We start from the raw sequence: 5,111 nt of genomic DNA, 5'->3' as shown, positions 1-5,111 counted from the left end.
AGACATTAAATGCCACGCCCTACTAGATAACAGCACTGGCAAAACATTTGATGTATTCTATTAAGAAATGATGCGTTTGGGTGTCTGTATACATTCTAACCGAAACTATCCAATCTCAAAAGAAATGGTGATAATCATTTCGAAACTTTTGAAGCTTTGAGTCACTCCCACACAAAAAAAAACCTCTGGGCACCAAATATCACTGGCAAAGAAAAATCCCTCATTCAAGAAAACTTCTTCTGAGGTGCTCAAGATATCATGGGGGCAGAATCATTCAAACATGTCCAATTAATATTCTCTCCTCTGTTGAATAGCTGAGACCTCAGTGATCTCGCCTCTGCCTTGTTCAGGGCCGATGTTCAGCAGAGGGGCAGGCCCAAATACAGCCAGGTCTCCCAGGCAAGAGAGAGAGAGAGAGAGAGAGAGAGAGAGGAGGTGAGCTCTGACCTGCTTTGCTCCTTCATTAACCCTCACACACAGCAACCATCTGCTAGATTACAGACTAGTAAAGCGCTAGTAAGACCAGGAAAGAGCACCTCCCACAGGTAGAGGACCGCGCTCACCCTAGACGACCGCTAGTTCACTGATTGTGAACCGGGACAAGCCGCTACCCCACTGACCACACCTGTCATTGGCAGCAGCACAAAATGAGTGAATCTAAAGATGAACCATCGATCCCTTAAATGGATGCTGTCAGGTAGGTAGCTCCATTTGTGCGAGCATGCGGTAATGTGCCAGGTTGCATCTTGTTTTCTTTTTTTTTCTTTCTGGTTTCAGAGATGCTTTAGAGCTCTTGACAATGATGCACTAGAGCAGAGAGAGAGTGAGAGAAAGAGAGAAAGAGAGAGAGAGAGAGGGAGAGGGAGGGACAGAGAGAGAGAGAGAGAGAGAGAGAGAGGGAGAGGGAGAGAGAGAGTGAGGGAGAGAGAGAGAGGGAGAGAGAGAGAGAGGGACAGAGAGAGAGAAAGGTCGCTGAGCACACCAGGAACACGAGCCTTTCTCAGCTGGGGGGTACAGGCAGGGACGGAGCCACCTATCTTACGGTGACAAGCGGCAAATGGGGCCCCATTACCGTGCGGAATGTTAATGCCCAAGTTTGGGCCCTAGGGAACAGCCCTGTTCCCCAAAAAGAACAGAGTATCTCTTGCAGGGTGCATGCATGACAGCGTCTATTCACCCCCACGAGTGCAGGAGATAATAACTGTATAAATCACAAGAGACTATTTGTCTCTCTCCCTCTCCACTCCTCTCCCTCTCATACACTGTCTCCCCCTTCTCTCTCTCTGTCTCTCTCTCTCTCTCTCTCTCTCTCTCTCTCTCTCTCTCTCTCTCTCTCTCTCTCCCCCTTCCTCCCTCCCATTGCTTTCTCTTCTTAGTACTTTCGTTTTTTGAAGGATCGGGGTGGTGGTGCTTGAGGAATGTGTGCTAGTGGTCACAGGTGAAAGCTATTCATATTGATCATCAGTCAATAATACGATTCAGTAATAGCCTCTACAACATAGATTGGATTGCACCTTTATGGCACTAAGGGCCTCCCATATGTGATCTACTGAACCTGCTTGGTGTACAGTTGTCACAAGTCAGAAGTTTACATACATAGTTGAAGTAATTAAAACACATTTTCTAACCACTCCACATTCTCATGTCAACAAATTATAGTTTTGGCAAGGTTTGACAGATTATTTCACTTATAATACCTCATTATAGTACATTTAAACAGCTTGTAAAAATTCCAGAAAATAATATCATGGCTTTAGAATATTCAGATATGCTAATTGACATAATTGGAGTCAATTGAAAGTGTACTTGTGGATGTATGTTAACGCCTACCTTCAAACTCAGTGCCTCTTTGCTTGACATCATGGGAAAATCAAAACAACAATTGTGGACTTCCACAAGTCTGGTTGATCCTTCGGAGCAATTTTCAAAAGCCTGAAGGTACCACGTTTGTCTGCATAAACAACAGTGCGCACGTATAAACACCAAAGGACCACGCAGCCGTCGTAGCGCTCAGGAAGGAGACGTGTTCTGTCTCCTAGAGATGAACGTACTTTGGTGTGAAAAGGTGCAAATCAATCCCAGAAACAACAGCAAAGGACCTTGTGACGAAGCTGGAGGAAACAGGTACACAAGTATCTACATCCACAGAAAAACAAGTCCTCTATCGACATAACCTGAAAGGTCGCTCATCAAGGAAGAAGCCACTGCTCCGAAACCGCCATTAAAAAAGAAAAGCCAGACTACGGGTTGCAACTGCACATGGGGACAGAGATCTTACTTTTTGAAGAAATGTCCTCTGGTCTGATGAAACTTAACTGTTCGGCCATAATGGTCATCGTTATGTTTGGAGGGAAAAGGGGGAGTCTTGCAAGCCGAAGAACATCATCCCAACCGTGAAGCACAGGGGTGGCAGCATCATGTTGTTAGGGAGCTTTGCTGCAGGAGGGACTGGTGCACTTCACAAAATAGATGGCATCATGAGGAAGGAAAATTATGTGGATATGTTGAAGGGATATCTCAAGACATCAGCCAGGAAGTTAAAGCTTCTTTACAAATGAACAATGACCACAAGCATACTTCCAAAATGGTGGCAAAATGGCTTATGGACAACAAAGTCAAGGTATTGGAGTGGCCATCACAAAGCCCTGAATTTCCTATCGAAAATTTGCCAGTTACACCAGTTATGTCAGGAGGAATGGGCCACTAAGTGTATGTAAACTTCTGACACACAGAGAATGTGATGAAAGAAATAAAAGCAGAAATAAATCATTCCCTCTACTATTATTCTGACATTTCACATTCTTAAATAAAGTAGTGATCCTAACTAACCTGGGCAAAACAGGGAATGTATACCAGGATTAAATGTCAGGAATTGTGGAAAAACTGAGTTTAAATGTATTTGGCTGAGGTGTATGGAAACCTCTGACTTTAACTGTAAATACACACAGTGCATATGGGTATCAATAACAATACTACACACACACACACAACAAATGGCATTTAACCAATAAACATCTATTCCGTTTGGATGAGAATCTTTTGGGTAGGTTGCCTTGTCTGTTACCTTGTGATAGAATACTAGGCAATACAGCAAAACCCTGCATAGGGCGAGTATTTTTAGTTCGTTCTCTGACATGCAGTAGCTTAACTTTCTGACAGTTGTGAAGACTCCCTGCATCAGTGAGGTGCAATGCCTCTCTTTGTCCTCTTCCCTTTTTTCTGTCATTCTAGAAGATTCATGTGAGAAGGCAGAGCGCTGTCTCTCTCTCTCTCTCTCTCTCTCTCTCTCTCTCTCTCTCTCTCTCTCTCTCTCTCTCTCTCTCTTCTCTCTCTCTCTCTCTCTCTCTCTCTCTCTCTCTCTCTCTCTCTCTCTCTCTCTCTCTCTCTCTCTCTCCCCCCCCCAGGCCAGGGATGAGTTCTGGGCACTATTTGACATTGAGATGCAGTGCTCTGAGAGTCGGTACAGAGCTCCACCGCCTCCGGGGGTAAGCATAAGTCTGAGTCATAGGATGGCTTGGTCAGCGTACCGTCGCACATATAAATTCCATTTTCTGGGGGAGTTGAGACACACACTCTGCTATCGGAAGTAAAGTGCTGACAGTTTTGGATCACCACCACCCGGTAGAGCAGCTGCAGCAAGCGAGTGGTGGAGGAGGAACTGGACAAGAGGTAATAGCGTTGAAGGGTCGCTAACCAGAAGCAGGGTTCTGAGTTACTAGAACTGCCCTCACTTCTGACTTTTGACTCCCCCCCACAATTGTAAACCGGATGAGGCTTTTCACCAACCTTCCCCGGGAAGGGGAACAGTGCTATCTAGGCTAATTCATGCCACAAAATGGGCCTTTCACTACGTTCAGTGAAAGGCAGGTCTGAGGCATGAAGCTGCACATTATTGTGTGGGAGAGATCATGTCGCTTGCAAAATCATAGGGTGCTTTTCACCCCACCAACAATGAACATGAAAGGCAGTACAGTGCAGAGGAAGTATCTAACAGCGCGTGTGTGTGTGTGTGTGTGTGTGTGTGTGTGTGTGTGTGTGTGTGTGTGTGTCTGTGTGTCTGTGTGTGTCTGTGTGTGTGTGTGTGTGTGTGCGTGCGTGCGTGCATGCGTGTGCATGCGTGCGTGTGTACATGTGTGTGTGTGTGTGTGTGTGTGTGTGTGTGTGTGTGTGTGCGTGCGTGCGTGCGTGTCTATGTGCATGCGTGTGTGTGTGTGTGTGTGTTGTCTGCCCGCATGGTCTCACACAGTAAGAATCCGAGAGAGTTCGGCGTTACAAATCCGGACGGAATTTCCTTGGTGGAACGGATTGGAGGCGCCCACCTCCTCATCAGCCTCCAACAACCAGCTGGGTACCACCTTTGAATTCCCACCGGAGAACAAAACGAGCGTTCCGATGGCTATAAGGTGGCTTTTTTCTATCAAAGCAAAAGGGCCGTAATCCTGTCTTAAATGCTAAATCCTGTGTATACTGACATAATGCCCCCTAAGCTGACTAATTCTTCCATGAACCCCCGACGCTTTTACCCCCTTTTTTTCTCTTTCCCTTCCCCTCTCGGTCTCTCTCTCCATCCACTCCGGCCGCCGCTGCTTCCTGCCTTCTCGAAAAAATAACAACATCAGCAACGATAAAAACAACCCCATGAGTGCACACGGTTGCTAGGCTACCCCAAGGCCTATGTGATTGGTTCTCATTACAGTGTGTGTGGATACGTTTAATCCGCACCAATGTAATTGGGCCTACTCTTCAATATAATATCGAGCTCAGCTCCGAGGGGGGAAAAAAATACAGCAACATCCACAGTAACCATAAAAAAAAAAAAAAACAGCAGTATCCTACCATATAAGTTTATCGAAGGATAATCATCATTTTCGAAATATCCTAGTGTGACACAAGTAAGTGTCGAAAACAATGCGTCTATTGTTCCTGGAGGGACGACTGGAGTGAGAAGCGACGCTGTTTAATGAAACCCCGTCATGACGAAGGCGCTGCAACAGAGTATGCTGTTAAAAGTCACAAGGGTCTCTGCGGGAACGTCCCCCTGCTCGTGTGTCACGTCTCTCCGTGGGTGTCCCTCTTTGGTCACCGACTGGCGACAATGACTCACATCACCA

This window comes from Nansenia antarctica, assembly GCF_963989245.1.
Source record: "Nansenia antarctica genome assembly, chromosome: 13".
NCBI classification, from domain to species: domain Eukaryota; kingdom Metazoa; phylum Chordata; class Actinopteri; order Argentiniformes; family Microstomatidae; genus Nansenia; species Nansenia antarctica.
This window is presented reverse-complemented; position numbering follows the sequence as displayed.